Here is a 23,653-nt window from a genome sequence, read left to right as displayed (position 1 = left end):
TTATCTAGTTCTTTTTTGAACCCTGTTATAGTCTTGGCATTCACAACATCCTCTGGCAAGGAGTTCCACAGGTTGACTGTGTGTGGTGTGAAGAAATAATATGATACAACAGGAGTTAACATCACAGAGCACAGAGAGAGAGGAGCCAGCATCCTTCAGTGGCGGATCAGCTGTAGAAGCAGCGGGGGGGGGGTTCAATCAAATCATGGTCCAAACTCATGCAGTTGGGCTGCAAGGCCTGTCATTCAGTGCAAGACGTGCTTTCTCCCCTCCCCTGCCCTCCCCCCCGCGCCATACTCCTGTGGCAAAACAGCTGGATTGGGGCCAGAGAGGTGGGCGAGAACAGCAGATATGTCCATAAGAGGTGTGCGTGTGTCAACAGGACAGCTTGTGGGGCAGCACCAGGAAGGAGCTCAGAAGCTGAAGATGGGGTCGCCCATCCCCGGACCTTGCTCAGAGCCTCAGCCTGAGACGCATGAAATAAAAGCCTGGTGGTGACCTTTACACCACTCCAGCACCGAGCGTGGACTCAGCTGGCATTAGAGTGTGATATACAGCCGGCGGGTCTGCCGGGCCATCTGCGGTGAACGATCGCTTGCGATATTTCTGGAGTTTATCCCTCACGCTCCAGTTCAGCGGGATTTCTGGGGATGATTTGTGCTGGCTGCCGCTCTATAAATATTGAGTTCAGTCTGTTATATATGATGACAGCCCTACACCATTCCGGGTGATATATCCCCGGGTTTGTGGTTGTACTTAAATAATTATATTTTGAATTGTATTGTGACGAGAACAAGGAGGCAGTGAAATAAAAGGCTAATCCAAGACCAAGCTACCTGCAGAAACTGTGTGAGACAATCCTTTCCCACCAGGTCATTCATGAAATTGATGGATGCAACCATCTTCCAGTAAGGAGCCTTATCCCTTCTCACAGCTATCTCGAAAACAAACTGATGTCGCTGGTGCTTCTCACCTTTCCCCTGCACTGGGGTTTTAAAGCCACATGCTGAAGAATAAGATGAGCCAAAGGAAGCTGAGAGTGGGAGGGAAAAGATGGCCCAGTAGGCAGGAGACTAACTTGGGATTTAGAAGGCGTCTGCAGGAATATTTGGCAAAGGAGAGGCGGACAACAGGACGGTGCGCTGCCTTCCTGAAGCCAGGACTCGAGATGTCACTCGAAGGCTGGACAGGCTTCTGCAGTCGATGGAGAAGGAACCACTGGTGATGGTTCATATCAGCACTAATGGCACTGCACTGCGGGGACGTCTTACAGATAGTGGAGGACTTCAGGGAACTGGGACGTGTGCTGAAGGAAAAGAACGTCCCAGTGATCTTCTCTGAGATCCGTCTGTCCTGTGAGTGAAGGAAGACAGAAGGCAGAAGATTCTGGAAGTGAATTGTTGGCTAGGTGAGTGGTGGAGGGTTTTTGTTCTGTGGAATATTGGTCTGCCTTCTACTGGGAGCAGGATGATATAATTTGGATGCTCTCCGTCTCGGTAGAAGGGGGTCATCTCCTTGGGACAGGCTGGCTAACGTAGTCAGGAGCGAGTTAAACTAATAGCAAAAGGGGAGGGAAGACAGGAGCAGTCAGTTAGCACAAAATCAAGATGTTGAAACAAAATTAATCAAGGAACCAGAGGACACAAAGAGTAGAAAATCTTTGCCTGGGTAACAAATAACAGGAATTGAAATTGCTCATTTACGAGCACAATTTCGATCTAGTCGGTGTTACTGAAACCTGGTGGGATGATTCGCACAATTGGAATGTTAAAATCAAAGGTTATAACCTAGTTAGGAAGGATCAAGTCAGCAAAAGGAGAGGGGGAGGGGCACTGTATGTCAAAAATGGCATTACTTGTTTCCGAGTCACTGGTAACTCAGAAGAAAACGATGTTGAATGCTTATGGATCAGTGTCCTAACACATAAAGCACAAGATGGGGTATTAATTAATGTCTGCTACAGACCCCCAAATCACACTAGGGAGCAGGATGACCACCTCCTTACGCATCTATCTAAAACATGTAGGGGGAAAAACCTGCATAATCATGGGAGACTTTAATTTGAGTGCCATAGGCTGGAGGGCTCATGATGCCAGTGTTAAAACATCCTTGGAATTTCTAAACAGTACAGATGACAATTTCCTAACGCCAACAGTATTGCAGCCAACACAGGGGAATTCTTTGCTAGACCTTGTCCTAACAGACAAAGAGGAACTGATCACAGAACTAAAAGTAGCTTTGGTCCAAGTGACCATGGATCACATTTATAACGTGCAAACAGAATAGAGTCCAGACCAGTAATATATATACTTGGTGCTTTAATGGGGCCAATTTCACAAAGCTGAAAACAATTATGAGCCAAATCAGCTGGAAGGAAGAATTTAATCAGAAAAATGTGACTGATAATTGGGAATCATTTAAGAACATCTTATTAGATGCCAGTGTGTAGGCAGGTACGGCCCGCCCTCACTGTCAGTCTCTGCGGGAGGCCACATCCCTTTGCTACGCACGCTCCTGGAACAACAGTCTAAGCAAGGGGGAAGTTATCAGTCTCTGGCTCCAACCCTTAGGCCGTGTAGCCACAAATAATTCAGGGGTCCAGGCCCTCAGCCAGGGCGGGCCACCAAGCAGTCTGCAGTCCTAGATCGGCGGATGGTAGACTAGGCCAGGTCTCCTAGCCTAAGCTGGGGAGGCTGCTACCCCGGGGTGGCAGGGGGACGCGGGCCCACCCGACTGCACCATGTCCCAGCCCAGGGCCCTAACAGTGGCAGAGCAGGTCAGCGGGGATCCAGCTGCAACACGCTGGCCGAGAGTCAGCCAGCAACATAGCCAGCTGCCCCTGGACCACTTCCTCCCCTCCCCTCCCCTCAGGGTGCACCTGAACCCAGGTGTCGTCCTCAGTCTCCCCAGATACACTGCCAGTGGCAATCCCAGCAGCTCCTCAGCATCTGGCGTGTCTGGCAGTTCTGGTAACCGGGGTGTGTCCTCGGGACAGCAAAAGTCTTCCACGGGTTCCAGCAGTGGGCTGGAAGCATCTGTCTCCCTCGGTGGTTCCTGCTCAATTGAGCTGCACGCCCGCCTCTTATACTTCCTGTTCCTGCTTCTGGCCGCTTCCGGCATGGTGGCCAAGGTCTTTCTGGTTCCGCTGGCCAGGGGGCGTCTGGCTCTCCCTTGCTGTCCATCAGAGGGAGGCCAGGCCCCTTTTCTACAAGCCCCAAAAGACACAATACCACAACTGAGGAAGAAGGGCATGCTGGTTTAAAAACTGACCTGGTTTAGAGGAGAAGTGAAGGCAGTTATAAAACCCACAACATACAACAAATGGAAGAAAGGAGAGATTGATAGTAATAAATATAAATCAGATGTTAGGCAATACAGAAAATTGATAAGGGAAGCAAAGAGAAATCTATGGCCAGCAAAGTTAAGGGCAATAAGGAGTTTTTAAAATATATTAGGAACAAAGAGAATTCTGACAATGGTATTAGTCCATTATTAGAGAGAAATGGTAGAATTATCAGTAATAATGCAGAAAAGGCAGAAGTGTTCAATAAATATAACTGGTCTGTATGGGGGTGGGGGGTGGGAATTGAAGATATAGTCTCAGCACATGGTGATGATAACACTCTTTCCATTCCCCTCGTTTCTGTGGAGGATGTTAAACAGAAGGTATTAAAGTTAGACATTTTAAAATCAGAAGGTCCAGATAACTTGCATCTAAGAGTTTTAAAAGAGCTGGCTTAAGAGCTCACTGGGCCATTAATGTTGATTTTCAATATGTCTTGGAGCACTGGAGAAGTTCCAGAAGACTGGAAGAAAGCTAATGTGCCAATTTTTATAAAGGGTAAAGGGGATGTCCCGGGTAATTATAGGCCTGTCGGTGTGACATATCAATCCCTGGCAAGATAATGGAGCAGCTGATATAAGATGCTATTAATTAAGAATTAAATGTAATTAATATAATTAATCAAATTAACATGGGTTTATGGAAAACAGATCTTTTGAAACTAACTTGATACCCTTTTTGGTGAGAGTGTAGGTTTGGCTGATAAAGGTAACAGTGTTGATGTAATATGCTTGGACTTCTGTACGGCATTTGACTTGGTACCATGCAACATTTTGATTAAAAAAAACTCAAATAATATAGAATTAACATGGCACACATTATGGATTAGAAATTGGCTAATTGAGGGATCTCAAAATGTAACTGTAAACAGGGAATCACAAAATCATAGAACTGGAAGGGACCTCGAGAGGTCATCTAGTCCAGTCCCCTGCACTCATGTCAGGACTAAGTATTCTCCAGACCATCCCTGACAGGTGTTTGTCGAACCTGCTCTTAAAAATCTCCAATGATGGAGATTCCACAACCCCCCTGGGCAATATATTCCAGTGCTTCACCACCCTGACAGGAAATTTTTCCTAATGTCCAACCTAAATCTCCCTTGCTGCAATTTAAGCCCATTGCTTCTTGTCCTAGCCTCAGAGGTTAAGAAGAACAATTTTTCTCCCTCCTCCTCATAACAACCTTTTATGTACTTGAAAACTGTTCTCGTGTCCCCTCTCAGTCATCTCTTCTCCAGACTAAACAAAGCCAATTTTTTCAATCTTCCCTCATGGGTCATGTTTTCTAGTCATTTTTGTTGCACTTCTCTGGACTTTCTCCAATTTGTCCACATCTTTCCTGACATGTGGCACCCAGAATTGGACACAGTACTCCAGCTGAGGGCTAATCAGCACGGAATAGAGCGTATCATCGTTGAGTGAGTCTGTTCCCAGTAAGGTCCTGCTGGGATTGGTTCTTGGCCATACACTATTGAACATTTGTATCAATGACCTGGAAGAAAATGTAAAATCATCATTGATAAAGTTTGCAAATGACACAAAAATTGGCAGGGGAGTGGTAAACAATGAAGAGGAGAGGTCACCGATACAGAGTGCTCTGGATTGCTTGGTAAGCTGGCTGCAAGCAAACAATATGCATTGTAATACAGCTAAATGTAAATGTAGCCATCTAGGAACAAAGAATGTAGGCCATACTTACAGGTTCGGGGGGCTCTCTCCTGGGAAGCAGGGACTCTGAAAAACATTTGAGGGGGGTCGTGGCTCAGAACCAGCCGAATATGAGCTCCCAGTGTGGTGCTGAGGCCAAAAGGGCCAATGCGATCCTGGGATGCATAAACAGGGAACTCTCGAGAAGGAGCAAAGAGGTTATTTTACCTCTGTTTTTGTCACTTGTGTGACCGCTGCTGGGATCCTGTGTCCAGTTCTGGTGCCCACAATTCAAGAAAGATGTTGATCAGCTGGAGAGGGTTCAGAGAAGAGCCACGAGAATGATTAAAGGATTGGAAAACCTGCCTTATAGCAATAGACTCAAGGAGCTCGATCTATTTAGCGGAACAAAGAGAAAGTGAAGACGTGACTTGATCCCAGCCTGTAAGTACCTGCCTGGGGAACAAATATTTAAGAATGGGCTCTTCAGAGAAATAGATAACACGATCCAAGGGCTGGACATGGAAGCTAAGATAAAGTCAGCCTGGACATAAGATGGACAGTTTTAATGGAGAGAGTAATTAACCACTGGAACAACTGCCAAGGGTTGAGGTGGTTTCTCCCGCACTGACAGGAGGGAGAAACTCCTGATCAGAGCCAACCCCTAGGGAATCCAGGCCAAGTTTTATGCTGAGGCCAATTCATGCTGAAACATGACATTGGGTATTTAGTGAATGCTGCATAGGAGCCAGTGCAGTGTAGCCAAGGGCTGAGATGGTCAAAATCCCAGGCAAGATCATTAAAGGTCTTAGTTACTGTGACCCAAGGAGCTCTAGATGCCAACTGGCTGAGGGCACAGAGGTACACAGGGGTACAGGCATCCCCGGGGTTCACCAAAAGAATGTCATGTAAGGTATCTAACGAAAGCGGGTGTCACACTGGTCATCATAAGCATTGCGAGACGTATGTCCGGATGGATGTTGTGTAAGGAGTTGTTTACATACTGAAGGTCTGTGACTAGGGATGGGTCACCAGCAAAGGTGAAAAGCAGGTTTTCTGTCAGGCAAGAAATATTTATCTGTCTGTCTGCTTACACGTAAGATGAGTAGTGCTTGGTTCACTGTAGGCCTCCTTTTACAGTCTAATGAAGGACTGAGAGACTTTCAAAGGGAAGAAACTGACAGGCAGATGAGAACAAGCAAGGGAGAGCCCTGTTGACAAGGAAGGACCATGAACTTTGGGGGGTACAATGAAGGGGTATGACGGTACACCCTCATGCCTGAGGGCAAGCTGCCAGCGGCCTTGATCTTAGGAGGGGGGATCTCAGCCAAACTGGTTGAAAACACCAGGGAAAGGACTTGGGATAAGCTGTCTCGTTGAAGCTCAGGGAATGCCTTGTGCTTTCAGTTCAGGCCCCAGAAAGAGTGTGATGATTTTGCTTTATATGTAACCTTTTGTACCCGACATCCACACTCTCTGTCACTTGAATCTCGGTTCTTCGATGATGGCCAAATTCCCGTTTTCGCTCTCTCTCCATCTAGGCGATGTGGGTTAAGGAGCGTGGGGATCTTGAGCTGAGTCTGGGGTGTACGATGGAAGAGCAGGTCTAAAAGTTCTCTGTGTGTTCAGTGGACCAGGGGCTGAGCACTGCAGAGGGATGCTCAGTGGATCCAGGGGGTGGTGTGTGCCTGTCACTAAACTGTCCCCGGGCAGCGAGATCTGCCGTGGCCTGTACTGACAGAAGCTGATGGTTTCCTGGAGTTCATCCCACAGCAGGCCCAGACAAGACCTCTTCATGCTCCGGTGCGGAGGTGGGGAGGTGCCTAACGACCTCAGCGGCCCTTGGGCAGCGTCACAGTCATGAGCCCCAATGTCACATCTCGGAGCTTTTATTTAAAGAGGCCACAGTCACTCGAGGGCGGCACAAATCACATTGCCACAGTTACAGAGTCCAACCCTGTGTGGCAATTTCTGCGCTCCTTGCGAGCCACTGGACACTGGGCAATGCAACTTTACATTCTACGGGCAGAGCTGCCCCCCCAGGAACGTTAAATGACTTAAATCGAGACACTGCGAGGCAGTAATCTCCGATACGGTGGGCTTTCTTGAGCGTGTCTGCACTGCAGGAGTATTCCCTGAACCCCCAAAGTCCTGTTCCAGCTTGCCCTGGGCTGGGTGTAAGATCAGGGGTGGATTCTGAGGGGAAGAGACATAACTCCTTGGTTATTCCTAATCTGTCCCTGAGCTCAGTGTAGGTATATTCAATATAAATACATTCAAGTTGAGAAATGCATGAGTTCTACTCATTGAGTTCATCCTGGTGGATGAATTACACCCTAGTAAGTTTACTTGGAGTCAGGTGATTACAACAGACTCTCAGCTTCCGAAAAGAAAATTCTAGCCCCTCAGAGTGGAGAAGACAAACTTGAAAACGTGACCCGGGTGTCAGAGACGCAGAGATCTCTGCCTGAGTCTGCCAGAAGCCTGAGACATCAGCTCCTGAGGGGTGGGAGGCTGCCTCGTGGGGGGTGAACTCCGAGACCCACTGCCCTGGAGGGCCCAGCCAACCCCATCCAAGCAGATACGCCCCAGTTGCTTTGTCCCCGCCCCCACTGCCACCCTGGCCTCTCTTTGGGGAAGGGGAGAGGGGCCACTCACTGCTGCCACTCCTGGGGGGAGAAGGTGGCACCTTGCCACTGCCCTGGTCCCTGTGTCACAGTATGCCTAGGACACCGGGCTGCAGGAATCCATCCCTGAAGCTGGCAGAAGATGCTGTGTCTGTTTGCCTGTATATTACCTGTATGGAGATCATGAAGCCGGCCTGACATCACGGTCATAGACTAAACCCAAGCCTTGATCGCAAATTTGGGGGAATTACCTTTGCCCTGGCATATGGACCAACTCCCAGCTCCTAATGGGTCCAAGGTAGGCCACTGAGGATCCCCTTCTGGTGCACACGGCCAGCATCTTTCACACACACACACACCCTGTCACCCAAAATGCTTTACACAATTAAATGATACGAGGCAGCCCAGGGCATCAATTATTAAATAAAAACCAGGCCAAGCCACTGCGTGGTCAGTGCATGCGATGAGTCAGGCAAGAGGCCAGGAGCGGAAGGAGAGGTCACTGAAGCGGCCCAGGCGAAGGAGAAAACGGTGCGTTGCCAGCTCAGAGTTGTAAGAGATGGAGACTCCCTGAGGCGGACAGAGACAGTGAATTTCTTTCTGGGTCTGGCCTGGGGAGGAGAAGGCTCCCAGACCTGGCAACCCCTGCACACCCCCACACTGCTGGGGCTGTGTGCATAGGCCTGGGCTAGTTTTTTTGGTGGGGGAGAGGCGGGGGGGGATTGGTTTCTTCAAAGGGCAGAAGTGTGACCGTATCTAGGAAGAGCTTTCTAGTAGGAGGTGGCTCTTTAAACGGAAGCTAGACACATTCAGGCTGGAAATGAGGGGCACATTTTTAACAGTGAGGATAATTAACCACTTGAAGAACTTACCGAAGGATGTGGTGGATTCTCCGCCACTCGGACTCTTTCAGCCAAGACGGCACGGTAGTATAACTCAGACAGCAGGTACGGGCTAGAGGCAGAAATCACCAGGAGAGGATCTCTGACCCGTGCTATGCAAGAAATCCGCGGAGACGCTCAGATGATGGTCTCTTCTGATCTTAACAGAATCTTTGAACTGGACGAGCTGTGGTGACCTGTGAAGTCCCCATATTTCCGTGGCTCTTTCTGGCTTCACAGCTGATGGCAGACTTCCACCCCGTGCAGACACAGACCTGAGGCCAGGGAGCAGGGTATTCACCCCTAAGCACAGCGGAGAGTGCCGAGCCAAGGCCAGGACTGGAGAACATGGACGCTACACGGGCTCTGTGGTCATCTCAGTGGGGAGAGTTACAAATCAAGCCCGGACAGGTTCTCTGCCGAGGGGCAGACTGCTAAAGATTAGAGTTAGATTAAGCCCCACCCTTTCGAGCTGAATTAAAGGGTTTCCTAAAGGCTCCTCAAGTTGGATTTGGCTGGACAGACCTCTCCCATCTGCTGTTTTATCAAGGGGCAGAAAATCATTTAGCTAATGAGTTTCTAAAACACACACACACACCCCAGGGGACAAAAACTCCTCAGGTGGAAATAAAGATCCAGGAGAAAGTGTTTCATGGTCAGGATATACATTGGCCCTGATATTATTATTCCTTTGTATTGCAGTAGCTCTACTCATGGACCAGCGCCCTTTTGTGCATGGCGCTGTACAAACACAGAAGAAAAAGACAGTCCCTGCCCCAAGTGACTCACAGTCTAAGTCGAAGACAAGCGACAGCAGATGGATACAGACAGACAGGGAGGCACAAGGAAACAGTGAGACAATATAATATTTACTAGGTGCTCTATGGATGGGTAGGAAGGGCACACTGTCCCAGGGGATGATCGGGGGCGGGAACCTTGGGCCTACTCAAAGCGTGTGGGGGTTCATGCCATTGTCAGGGCGCCCATGTGTGTCGGTGTGACTCCAGGTCACCCGGCCACAAACAGTGACAATGGTGTTCTGTGACCATTGATTATTGGGTCAATCCGAATGGTCCTGCAGTTCCCTTGGGCTCCCCCCTTCCGCCTATGGTCTCTCATCTAATGCTTTGATTGTAAGGGAGCTATTGTATGTTTATACAGCACCTAGCACTGGGTGTCAGGGGCCTCTAGGCGCTACCGTAGGGCGGCCAAATGTCATGCATCTTGCAAGATGCAGACACGCTTGGCAACCCTGTCACGCCTGCCCACAGCTCAGCTGGGTCCTCGCCCAGCCAGCTGAGCGGCTCGCCTGGCTGCAGTAGCTCCTCTCTGCCCCCCGAGGCGACAGTGGTGCCCACTCTGTCTCTGCTCTCTCTACTCCCCTGGGCTGGCCCCAGAGCGGCACAGAACCCTGGGGAAGGAGAGGGGGCAGCAGCAGCTGATAGGGAAGGTGAGCGCTGAAAGTGGGGCGGGATCAGAGAAAGGGCTTAATCGGGGTAGGGAGCTGAGCGAATGGGAGGATTAGAGAAGTGGCTAAGTGGGGGTGTCTCACTGGGGGGTTACAATAAGGACTGAATGGGGGGGACGCTGTGTGACGGCCCTTTTTGGAATTAAAGCCTCAGCCCAGATTTTAGGAGCGATCCCACCTTTATTCTGACCCTATTATTATGTATCCATGTTACCATAGCGCCTGGGAGCCCCAGGCATGGGCCAGGTCCCCTCCGAGCGGGGCGCTGGTCAGACACAGAACCAAACGAGGATCCCAGCCCCAGAGAGCTTCCCAACTAAGCACACATCGAGAGACAACAGACGGCTACCTCCTTCCTCACCGAGGGCCGATGGTTCGTGAATCGTTCCAGCGTGGCTCCCCCGGCACACATGAATGAGGGGCCCTGCGTTTTATCACTCTCTGCGCTAAGCTTCGCCCCGGCTTGGGAGAAGCACTCCCCATCCTGGTTATTCCCTGGGCTTGCCAGCCTGAAATGCTAGGGAGGGCTTTTTCATCTCCGCTTATTTCCCCTGGTCCAAGACGAGCCAGCAGCTGACACCCTGTCATAGGACTACAGCAATTAAGCCCAGCGTCGCTTTCCTCCGACCCTGAACAAGCAGCTCTGCTGGAGTGAGGAAAGCAGTGACCGTTCTAATGCTCCCGTCCCTCGCTGCTTCGCTGCAGAGCTTCTGCCTAGAAGAAGAACTTTCCCCAGAACCCCCCCAGCCTGGCTGCCTGCTCCGGATTTAAAACACCCGTTGGCATATCCTCTGCTGCCTGCCACTCCACAGATCAGCAGCAGTGGCTTGCCCTGACCCCTGACTCCTAAATGGCTGGGGATGGACAGACAGGAGAAGCTGGCCTCTCGATTCCCCCCTGGAGCCCTGATTCGATACTCTCTGCCAGGGCATGTGCTGCATGCAGGAGGCGGTGAGAGTACGTCCACACAGCAGCTGCGAGTGTAGAAAGACATGCACTAGCTCTGCTCGAGCCAGCACACTGAAAATAGCCGGGTGGCCACGGCAAGACAGGCTGCAGCTCGGGCTAGCCACCCACGTGTGCACCGGGGCTCAGGTGGGTTTGTACTGGGGGTGGTGGCTTGCGTTTGGGTACCAGGTGGGGTTTTATTCGGGGGGCTTGCTGGAGCTGCCACGGCCAGGCTGCTGGTTTTAGCACTCCTGTGTCTGTCTACCCGGGCAGGAAGCATGTTCCCAGCTGCTGCAAAGACGTCCCCTGAGAATCTGAACTTGGAGCTGGGGGACAGGCCCTGGGGATCCTGCACCAAACCTGAGGATCAGCCAGAGCCCAAAGGAAACAAGGCCCCTGATCAGTCAGTGAAGGCCTGATGCTGCAGTGGGGAGGGCAGTGGGATTGTGTGTTTGGTGATAAAGGGGCCCCTTGCAAATGGAGCTGATCATTTGTTACTGATAGTGGTGGTGGGCTGATTTCTGGGTGAATGCCTGCCTCCCCAAAGGTTGGAGGAGTGGTCTCCACCCTCAAGCCAGGGGCGGGCAGGGGGAGTTTGGAACTAACTAGCAACAGAGCCCCCACCACATACCCTTCCCCTGTGCACGGAGGGGGTCTGCACTTGGACACTGGGCATACCAGACTTCACTTGCAATAGAGACTTCATCAGGCTTCTACCATCACTCAACCATGATTTCCCCGCCTCCCCCAGCCTTTGATATATACACACCCTAGACCGATACCTGGGACTCACGAGTACCATGAATCAATAGCAGCAATGGGGAGTTATTGGGCTATGAAGAAACGTTTATCCCAAATTTGGAAGTTCCATGCTTCGTTCCCGTGCTGGCCTTTCCCCTCCAGGGGCCGTTTGCTCTGTTCTGTGTGCCATGGAATAAATAGAAACCAATGGCTGAGCATGAATAATCCCTTCTCAGAGAGAATTATTTTTTCTGACAGTGACTGGGGAATAGATGCAGCTTTTAAAAGCAATAACACGTCCACCAAACACACACGCTCAAGGAAGCCCCATTAAAGTCGTTTGATGTGAGCCGGGAAAAGCGTCTCTAAATCACCTAATTATCTTAGCGCCGAAGCACAGTTGTCTAGACTGGTTCGAATCACCTTTCGGAGAGGGAGGGGGACGAATCGCTGCTTAAACTGTTCGCTTACTTGTGTTCTTCCAGCTACTGCCAGAGCCAAGCAGGAGAATTGTGGGCTGGGGTTAGAGGCCTGTTCTTTTCACTGCCGAGAGAAAGTGAATCGTTACCTTGTTTGTCTGTTTCTGTAGCTTCTTGTCGCATCCAGAAGGAACAGATTAATTTATGCAGCTCCTCGGAAATGCTCGAGGGGAGAATGTCATTCTTGAGCCAAAAGGCTGCAGCCCGCTTGTCCGACAGACCACAACAACTTCTCCCACCATCCTGAAAGAGCTGCAGCAGCTCTTAATCCACTATTGTTATTACAATGGCCTAGCTTGTGAGTCTGTCACCACTGACCTCTAGTGGATGGAATCAGGACTGCTCAACTGGGTGTCATGGGCCCTGTACTGCTAACAGCTCGTGGTGATCCTCCTTTAGCTCAAATGGTAGGGACTGTGCTTTCAGAACAGGAGGATCGGAGTTATATCTCCCTCCTGTAGCTGTGAAGTTCTGAGTAGCTGCCTCATGCACCATCGTGACCTCCAGGGAATTTTAGACGGTCACCAGTCTTTTTACATTACATTATTAGTGTTAGCCTGAGAAGTGGTGAGCCCCCTCTGAGTGTATCAGCAATTCCCATTGACATCAGTGTGAGCTGCAGGTGCTGAGTTCCTCTTGAGATCTGACTTGTTGTTATCATCACGAGATACTGCTGTCTCCCCTGAGAGAGATGGCAGGCAGGGGTCCAGGGTAATGTACAACCTCTTGAGTCTTTTCTGGAGGGAAACACCCATTGAGTAGCAATGGGAAACTGCACCTCCACCACCAGACCTCTCCTTTGTGGAGTCCCACAAGGATCAATTCTCTCGCCGGTCCTTTTCAATGTCTACATGCAGCCCCCAGGTGAACTGGTCAGACGACACAGACTGACGAGCCGCCAATATGCAAATGATACACTGCTCTCCCTAGCCTTCACCACAGGCAACAGACCATAACCACCAAGATGGCCCAGTGGTTGGGTGAGATCAGCTCGTGGATGAAGAAGAGCTGGCTGACACCAAACCCGAGCAAGACGGAGCTGAGGCTGGTGGGCGGAGGAAAGTATTCGGAAGAGTTAGCAGCCATGGCACAGTCTCCTTTGGTTGAAAGCTCACCCAAGCCCCCATCAGTCAGTCCGTAGGGAAGGAGCACTCTTGGATTCTGCGCTGATGCTGAGCTCTCGCAGAGCAGCATCCACGAGCAATGTTTTCTATCATCTCTGCTTGGCTAGGGGACTCCATCCCATTCTGGCAGATGAAGACCTGGCCTCAGTTATCCATGTCTTTGGCACCTCTGGGCTGGGCAACAGCCATGCCATACCCTGGGCAGGAAGCCTTCAGCGCTTAGGAAGTTCCAGCTAGTACAGAATGCTGCAGCGTGTCCCCTCAGCAACACAGGCTACTGCGAGCACATGAGACGTGTCCTCTGCTCCCTACGCTGGCTTCCCATTGAACAGCAAGTCAGGGTCTTGGTTCTTTTCTTCAGAGTGCTCCAGGGCCTGGGCCCAAGATATCTAGAAGAGCCTAGAGGTCTGGGATGAAGATTCATAGAATCGTAAAACTGGAAGGGACCGCAAGAGGTCATCTAGTCCAGTCCCCTGCGCTCATGTCAGGACTAAGTATTATCTAGACCACCCCTGACAGGTGTTTGTCTAACCTGCTCTTAAAAAATCCCCAGTGATGGAGATTCCACAACCTCCCTAGGCAACTTATTCCAGTGCTTCACCCCCCTGACAGTTAGGAAGTTTTTCCTAGTGTCCAACCTAAACCACCCTTGCTGCAATTTAAGCCCATTGCTTCTTGTCCTAGCCTCAGAGGTTAAGAACAATTTTTCCCCCTCCTCCTTGTAACAACCTTTTATGTACTTGAAAACTGTTCTCATGTCCCCTCTCAGCCTTCTCTTTTCCAGACTAAACAGTTTTTCCAGTCTTCCCTCACAGGTCATGTTTTCTGGACCTTTCATCATTTTTGTTGCTCTTCTCTGGACTTTCTCTAATTTGTCCACATCTTTCCTGACATGTGGTCAACCCCTTCAGTCCTCTGGCACACTGGGCCTCTCTACACTCAGGGTAAATCTGATCTGTGCAGGAGACAGAACTTTCTCAGGGGCCAGTCCGAGCCTGTGGAACGAACTCCCCCAGGAACTACGGACCATCCCAAACCTCCCTTCCTTCAGGTTAAGTCACGTTCCTCTGACCTGCCTTCCCTGGTATAAACTCAGAGCAGTGTGGACATTTTAAAAAAATCCCTACCACAACAAAACACCACAGTGCACACACTTCTCCCCTGGAAGAGGGTGAGAGAGAACAAACCAGACCTGACAGTCACGTTGCTTAAAGCCCGACTGGAAGGCGCTCGGACTCTCCGCTGATGAGGGTGGCGTATAGAATTGAATAGAGCTGGCATGCGTTGAGCACCCAGGTCTGGAGCTCCTGGGGAAGGCGGGGGGCGGACAATATAAATTGTCCAAGTGTCACATTCCCACTAGGGAAGCCTCAGTCTCCCTTCATATCCCTCTCAGTCTGAGCAGCTTCGCTTGGACAGGGAACATCCAGCTGGGGGCTTCCAAAACACCTAGCACTGGATGCACTCAGCTCCCGTCCCCTTCCCAGCTCTCAGCTGGAGTTACTGGGGTGCTGGTTATCTCCTCTCCCTGCAGCTGAAGCCAGGCTCCGTGGCCCCGTTGACCCCGTTCCACACCAGAATTCCTCCAGCGGGTATCAAGACAGCAGGTGTCACCTTGCTGAGCACCACGGTGCCCCCTGAGAGCCGAGCCCGTATATCTCTTGTCCTGAAGCAGCTTCAGATGCTACCCATGCTCTCTCATCCGCAGCTATAATGGTGGCTCTGGGCAGTGAATGCAGGGGATGTGACTGCCCAGCACAGAGGCAGAAGACTGCTGGCAGGCGCATTGCTGAGGTAGTGCCGGCTACATCTCCTCTTTGGTGTAGCGTGGGATCCCCTCCCTGATGCTGGTCCCAGTCCTCGTGCAGGTAAGGAATGGAGGTGGAGCTACAGTTCTGTCCTACCCTGCTAGGTCGCCTGCGGGGTATCTCACACTACCATTTCCCCACTGCTCTCGCTCACTCCACCTCTGCCCCCTACACTGGTCGCACACCCAACCCGCCCTGCCTGCATGGGCTCAGCAACAATCTGGAGGAAATATTTGCATACATCATATTGCCTTTGGCAGGGATGGTGCCCCTAGCCTCTGTGTGCCAGAAGCTGGGAACGAGCCACAGAGAACGGATCACTTGATCATTCCCTGTTCTGTTCATTCCCTCTGGGCCACCTGGCATTGGCCACAGTCGGAAGACAGGACACTGGGCTAGATGGACCATTGGTCTGACCCAGTCTGGCTGCTTTTCCCTTCCCCTTATGACTGCCCTCCAGCCAGTCTGTTACACACATGGCCCACCTTCCCGTTAGTGCAAAAAACAGTTAAAAGGAGAATTTGTCAAAGGTGTCAAATGGGTTTAGGAGCACAAATCTCACAGCAAGGCAACAAGACTTGTGCATCTAAATCCCTTGGGCACCATGAAAATCTCTCCCTACATTGAATTTTTTAGGGCCCGTCTTGCAGTTGAACCTGTGCAATAGCTGACCTGCGGAGAAGATAGACAGCCAAACAGATAGATAGACAGCTGATGGTTGTGCTCTCTGTGGAGAGATAAAGAGATGGTTAGCTATGGGGCTAGACAGGACAAATTCTAAAGACGTGTTTTTTAAAACTAAATGATTTGGCTACATTGTTATAGCCTCTCTCTTTAGAGAGAGACAAGATCCCTATAAGAGCAGATTTTGCTCCTGCAGCTTAAATTCCCCAGCACAACTCACTGGTGGGAGCAGGCCCCTGGCCCAGCTGCTGGCTTTTTAAACCACTGTGTCGCCTCAGCCTTGCTCAGAGGAAACCAAACGAGGAGTTGATTAAATACCAGCAGCCGCTTGAGCCCCTACACGGGGAAAGTTGTCCAGGGAAGTGAATCTCATTCTTGCAAACATGAGACATAAGGTGTTGGGGTGGGAGAAAGATGTGGATCATTTGAGTCTCTGGTACCAAGGGTGGGAACAAAGGTTGTTAAGGAAAATGTCTAGCATGGACAAGGGTGGAGATTTTCAAAGGCACAGATGGCTAATGCCCATTGATTCTTGTGATAGCCTTTGATACTATCCTTGGCGCTGCATGGGCCTCAGCTGGCCCCTAGAGGGAGCTCTATGCTTACTTTTTCCTGAAGGTTTCCATGAACACTTCCAAAGAGAGCCTTGGACGAGCTAAAGCAGGCCCGGGTCGTGTTTGTTTGGGCTAAGGCAAGGGACTGGCCAATGAAAGATTGTTAGGATGGACTTTCACACCCCAGCATCATGCAAAGCAGCAGAGGATGAAAAGCCTGGGGATCTCTGGCTGCATTTCTAATGCAGTCACGAGCCTACACGCATGGACGGAAATAATTCTACATACATTTCTGGCCACAGGAGGACCTCCTCCCCCTTCTATCATGTTAGCTAGCCTGCATGGCATTGTTTAGAAGGTTTGCTTCTAGGAGGAACTGCTCCCATTGTTATGGGAGAAAAGCCAATGCACAGAGGTAGCATTGTGCCCTAACTTCGGACTCAGTCTGGTCTCCATTGGCAAGGAGTTTCACAGCCTTGGACTACTGCACTAATCAATAAAGTTTTACGGCATAAATTGCGGACGGCCTGCAGGCTTAGAATGTTGCTATCTAAAGTCCCTTGAACTAGACAGTCCTGGTCTCACGTGTTTCATTTGCAATATAACTGTATTATCTTTCCCAGCTAATCTCCTCTGGGGGAGACGTCTAATACAGCGTATCTTTTATAAGATGGGGCGACCAGAACTGCACACAATATTCAAGGAGTGGGCGTACCATGGATTAATATAGTGGCATTATGACATTTACTGTTTTATTATCTATCGCTTTCCCAATGGTTCCTAGCATTCGCCGAGCTTTTTTGACTGTCACTGCACATTGAGCGGTTGTTTTCAGAGAACAATCCACAATGACTCCAAGATCTCTTTCTTGAGTGGTAACAGCTAAGTTAGGCCCCATCATTTTGTATGCATAGTTGGGATGATGTTTTCCAATGTGCATTACTTTGCATTTATCAACAGTGAATTTCATCTGCCATTTTGTTGCCCAGTCACCCAGTTTTGTGTGATTTCTTTGTAACTCTTCTCAGTCTGCTTTGGACTTAGCTATCTTGGATAATCTTGTATCATCTACAAACATTTCCACCTGTTTACCCCCTTTTCCAGGTCATTTATAAATATGTTGAACAGTACATGTCCCAGTACAGATCCCTGGGGGACCCCACTATTCACCTCTCTTTATTCTGAAATCTGACCTTTTATTCCTACCCTCTGTTTCCTGTCTTTTAACCAGTTACTGATCCGTGAGAGGACCTTCTGTCTTGTCCCAGCTTCTTAGTTTGCTTAAGAGCCTTTGGTGAGGGACCTTGGCAAAGGCTTTCTGAATGTCCAAATACACTATATCCACTGGATCACCTTTGTCCACATGTTTGTTGACCCTCTCAAAGAATTCTGATAGATCGGTGAGGCACGATTTTCCTTGACAAAAGCAGTATTGATCCTTTCCCAACAAATTGTGTTCATCTATGTGTCTGATAATTCTGTTCTTTACTACAGTTTCAACCAATTTGTCTGCTACTGAAGTTAGGTTTACTGGCCTGTAATCGCCAAGAACAGCTCTGGAGCCTTTTTAAAAAATCGGCATCCCATTAGCTATCCTCCAGTCATGTGGTACAGAAGCTGATTTAAGAGATAGGTTACATCACTTGACAAGTGTCAATCCATGTGGCACCACTGCGGTTGATGGAACCAGGCTGAGTAACACTAGCTGAGGAGGTGGGGGTATGTTGTCCATGCATCTGGCCTATTTACATGAGACTCTGCCTTCTTTTAAATAAGAGACATAGAATGTGGGGGGAAATATGTAGGTCATGGATGAAAGATTCCCAGGGCCCCGATTCTCAAAAGTGTTGAGGCCAATGGGAGTTAGGCATCTGGATACCTTTGAGGAGCTGGGCCTACAGACCTTTGTCATTAATAGAAACTGCCCCTTGTGCATTTTTAGCTAAAATGCAGATAATGGGAGAGAACTGGGCACCATCCTAAGCAAACTTCTGAACCTGCCTAGGCCCCAGTGTGTGACAAAGAGGCACCACAAAAAATTATTCATTTAGGAAACTTAAAAGGTTGTGGGATTCCTCCCTTTCCTGGAAATAACTTCTTTGGCCAGGTCAGTTTCGTTCTTCCTTATTTCTGCTGTACATAATTTTCTGCGATAAAAGTGAGGGGGGGCATAAATTTTGCAGGGGACGTGAGTAACTTTGGGGCTGAAATAAGCGATGTCCAAGAGGCTGAGGAAAGGACACGGGCAGAGATTGGGGATGATGCAAACTGAGGACAGACAGTTCCAGCAGTCATTTCCTGAGAGATTAAAGGTGCCGGAAAAACTGACTGAAACTCTGACTCCTCCCCCTTCACTCGACACAATGGCATCGGACAATAGTTGTTTAGGACGGCCCCTTTCCCCTGAGCTCCCTCACAGCTTTTCCCCAGGCCTTCCACCCCTTCTCAGGCTTGTGGCTAGGAAAGGTGTATCCCTTTAATCATATTATTAATAGCACCTAGCAGCCCTGATGAGTCAGGGTCCCACTGTGCAAGGTGCTGTCCAAACACATAGGAAGAGAAGCTCACTGCCCCCAAAGAGCTTATAATGTACATAGACAAAGCAGACAAAAGGTGGCAGAAAGGAAGGATTAGTAGCCCCAGGTTCCGAGACCCCTGCTGCCGTGGGTTTTACAACAAACCCTCGGTGCTACTATTCAGCAGGCTGCTATGTTTTCTGAAAGCCTACAGGGAAGTTTAGTCCACCTGTTAAACGAAACGCGTAACTAAGTCAAAGCATGCATTAAAAATGAGCCACAAGCGCGATATTTGACAATGAAATGATTTTCTAATGTCTCAACATGAGGAAATGACAGAATCGTTAGCAAATTTAGCCTCTCCCTATGGTCTGATGGTTCATGAGGGCAGTCCCTTTGCGTTAATTTCCCCCTGTCTAGTTTCAAAAGACAAATATTGATTTTTGTTTCTGTGAATCGTTGATTTGTTGTTTTTAGTAGGCAGCTGCCTATGAGAGACAGACAGACAGACAGACAACCACAACCTATTCCAGTGACAAAGGATTGATACGTTCTTTGAAGGAACTGGGAAAGCAAGATGTCTCACGTCTGACCTGCCACTGCTGAAAAAATCCAAAATAATTTAAAGTTTGCAAGACAGAGCCACTCCATTTGTTTCTGATCATTGAATTGTTTACTCAAAGGAGGATGAAAGCTCAGTAACGGACACTGAGTTTCAGGTTGAATCGGGCAGATTATTTTTGCACAAAATTAAGCACACGATAAATATTTTTTCAACTCGTTAGCAGTTTCCGTGTCCACAGAAAAGAGTTCCACTCTATAGCCCAGCCCGCAAACATGTATGCACTTGAATGGCTTTCTAGAAGAAAATATCAGAGGGGCAGCCATGTCAGTCTGTATCCACAAAAACAACAAGGAGTCCGGAGGCACCTTAAAGACGAACAGATTTATTTGGGCATAAGCTTCCGTGGGGAAAACCCGCACTTCTTATCCGGACTCCTCGTTTTTGTAGAAGAAAATAAGCCAGGAACCCTTTTTTTTCCCCACCGTGAAAAATTTCAATGAAAATGAACTTTTTTGTCATTTTCTTCAACATGTTTGGGGGCTTGGCTGAAAACGTTCATTTCTGGATGGAAAAGAAAATTTTTTGCTGGGGGGAGGGGTGGCCGGGAAGCAGGAAATGATCAGGGTTACTGGTTTTCGATGAAACCCAATTTCTTTCCTCCTTTGTTTTGCTACAACTTTTATTTTGTCAACGGGCCAATTTTCCATTGAGAAAATCTTTTCATGGAAAATTTTGTACATAATTAGGCTCTGACTCAACCAGGGACTTAAGCATGGGCCTGACTGTAAGTGCTCCCACTGAAATCTTGCTGAATAGGGACCTTAAATATTAAACTCTTTGGGGCAGGGACTATATTTTTGTTTTGAGCATGGGCTGCCCCAAGCACGATGGGGCACCAATACCCTCTAGATGCCACCAAAATGCAAATAAATAATAACAGTCCCATTGAGTTCAGTAAAACTACCCCCATATATCGTTGTTTGCAGGCTCACAGCCTGTGTGGGTGTGTAATAGTAATAAAATAGAAGCTATATTAGAGAACACCTGTGCCGGTCAGTCCCTTCCCGGGAGAAATAAGAGGCACAGATGATCTTGTAGGTGCATAGGGACATAGGACAGGAACGGTACCCTGTGGGTCATCCAGTCCATTTCCCTGCTATCACATGCAACCCAGCAAGATCCACCTTAAAACCAGTTAGATTGATTGCCCAGTACTGCTCCTACTGGGAGACTTGTTCAAGAACCTTCCCCCTCTGATGGTTAGAACCTTTCTTCTCATTTCCAGCTAAATGTATTCATGCCCGGTCGGGCCCCATTTGCTCTTGTGCCAATATAGTTCTTTAGCTTAAATAGTTCTTCTCCTTCCCTGGTGTTTGTCCTCCAATGGATTTATTAATAAGCCATACTAAGATCACTAAGGTCCAATATATCAGCCCAGGACGTATCAGGGATTAAGCTGATATTTCACTTAATCTGAGCCAACAAGGGGTCCGTTCAGCAAGGTACTTGAGCAAGTGCCTAACTTTATGAACAAGAAATGTCATGGGCTTAAAAGGCTCGATCCTGCCCGGGGCGGAGCACTCTGGCCTGGAACCAGCAAAGCACCTAAGTATATGCTTGATCTTAAATACAGGAGTGGTACCAGTGAACTACGCACATGCTTAACTGCTTTGCTGGGTCGTAACCAGAGTTCTCAGCCCCCGTGGGGGATCAAGCCCAAAGTTAGGCATGTATTAATTACTGAGTTGAATTGGGCTAAAAGTCAAGACAAATGCAGACATAATCAGCTCGGCTTTGTCTTCTTCAGAACTGCACAGATATTTAATATCTACACTGTGACACCGGCAGACCATGCCACCCACAGTCACCATGTTTCAATGGACCACTGACAAACACAGAGCTGGAAGCAGTCTGGCTAACCTGTGTGTTAGTATTGTTGAAAGAGGTATTAGCACTATAAGAATGTCTTCAGACTTTATGGACTGCTTGTGAGTGGCTGCCGGCATTAATCTCACGCATAGCATCTGTATCCCTTATTGTAAAGTAATGTTTGAGTGGTTTTATTGTGATCCTCTGTGACTCTGTAAATCACCAGCTAGGAGAGAGACATTAACTAGTGTGAAGTGCTGATCTCCAGCCGAAGGTGTTATGTCCTGTCCCTCAGGGAAGGACCATAAACATTAGACAGACTATTGAGAGACATTAAAGAGGACAAAAGATGGTTGTTTTGCCCTTCATCCCCATCTGTGAAGATGAGTCATGCATATGGATTCCTCCCATCAGCTGAATTTACCGCTCAGAGCTCAAGGAAGGAGGCAGATAAAAACCCCTAATTAGAAAGAACTGTATCTCTGTGCTGCTTGGACTCTAAGAGGCAAAGTTTGCTAGGCATGACCAAGAGATCCACAGTGCTCAGCCTGGGTTAGCCCTAAAGGTCATCTAGATCTTGTTTATTATAGAAGCTTCTATTTCTTTTCAAAACTTAAGATTGGAACTCATTTGCATGTGTATGTTCACCTGCTTTAACCTTGTAAATATTTCTCTAGTTTCCTTTTCCTAGTTAGTAAATCTGTATATGGTTTACTATTGGATTAGCTACAAGCATTGTCTTTGATGTGAGATCTAAAGTGCAATTGACCTAGGGTAAATGACTGGTCCTTTGGGACTGGGAGTAACCTGAATATTGTTGTGAATTTTGGTGTAAGGAACCATCTAGCACAAAGGCAGGCTCACCTGCATGGCAAAATCGATCGGAGTACCCAAGGGGATGGTCTGTAACTCTGTGATAAGGCTGTTCTTGTAAGTGGGGAGTTTATACCACCTGATATTTGGTTGGGGAAATCCAAGTATAGACCTCTCAGCCAACTGGGGGTTTGTGCCTTGCTTCCTGACAGTCTGCCCTGAGGTTTGTACTCAAGCTATTGAGTCACTGCGGGCAGCTTTACACACAAATCCAACTGCGTATTTCAAGCTAGATTTGTTTGGATTTTTCCCCCTTCTGCCAATGCTTGTTGCACCTTGGTTTGCATTTCCTAGCTACTGGCAGACAAACAATGGAAATCCATTTTGAACTCGGGCAGGTTTCACACCGGGGATTTAAGGTAAATGGAAGTGAAAAACAACTTTCCATGCATCCTAGGGTGATTTATTCCTGAGCCCAAATAGGTACAATATGAAAAATCAAATCAGCTTTCAGCATTATATAATAGCCCCTGGATAAATTTGAGGTAATGTCAGTATACAAAATAGATATAATTATATCTCATTATTTCATGTCATTCCTTATCATTTTAATTCCATCACATTTCAGGCAATGTTTTTTAATGTTTAGGTACACATTGCTTTAATAACTTGAAGCATGTATACTGGCATTAAAACCATTTTGCAACTAAACTCATTTTAATAAGAATAAGAAAAATGTTTTCACAGAAGACCCTTCCAGAAATGATAATTCCAGAAACAAAGAGGAAGGGTAAGATGGTTTTCTGTATTTGATTTTACTGCTAGTCTCATTTCATACTGAGCTTATCTTCTTCTATCCAGAAGTAAAAGATTTTCTCATTTCTAAAATAAAATATTGCTAAATGCACATATATAAGCAAACACATATTTGTGTGTGTAGCTTTCTTGGGAAATATTTTGAAGTATAAAATGAGTCACGCTGCAATTCTAAAATAGCTGTTTTGGTATGAAATTGTAAAGAAGTGATATGTCATAATAATAAACAGCAAAATATTCATAATATTAATAGTGAGCACTGTGCTCATTCTGACTGGTCAGTGCCTTTCCCTGGAAGGAACACTTGCAAAGAAAACCACATCGTAGCCCTATTGCTAATATTAAGTGATGAAAGATTGTATTCTCTCCTCTTCCTCTGTAGCTCCCCACACTTAAACAGGCACTTAGAGTAGAGAAAGGAATTCAAAGTTACAAAAATCTTTGGCACTTGTCTGGGGAAATGCAAACGATTTTATTCTGGCTGTTGTTTGTGAATAGTTCTGTAGGATATAAACAGAGCTGCAAAAATCAGTTCTCTTTGTACTTAATTTCTCTGTGTGTGTGTGTGCACATCTGTGTATGTACACGTCCTATTTAAGGATCAAAAAACCCTTGAGTACCGTGGATTTTGGTCTCAACTCTGCCGTAATTAGTAAAAAAAAATAATCATCTTTGCTTTGCCCTGCTGTAACTTGCACTAAAGTGATGTTTACAGCTTCCTAAACTCATAGAAGACACAGGCTCTTTTCTTACATGCTTTCTGCACTCAAG

The sequence above is a fragment of the Chelonia mydas genome, chromosome 7 (assembly GCF_015237465.2).
Source record: "Chelonia mydas isolate rCheMyd1 chromosome 7, rCheMyd1.pri.v2, whole genome shotgun sequence".
In the NCBI taxonomy this organism is placed as follows: Eukaryota; Metazoa; Chordata; order Testudines; family Cheloniidae; genus Chelonia; species Chelonia mydas.
Note: the sequence above shows the minus strand (reverse complement) of the source record.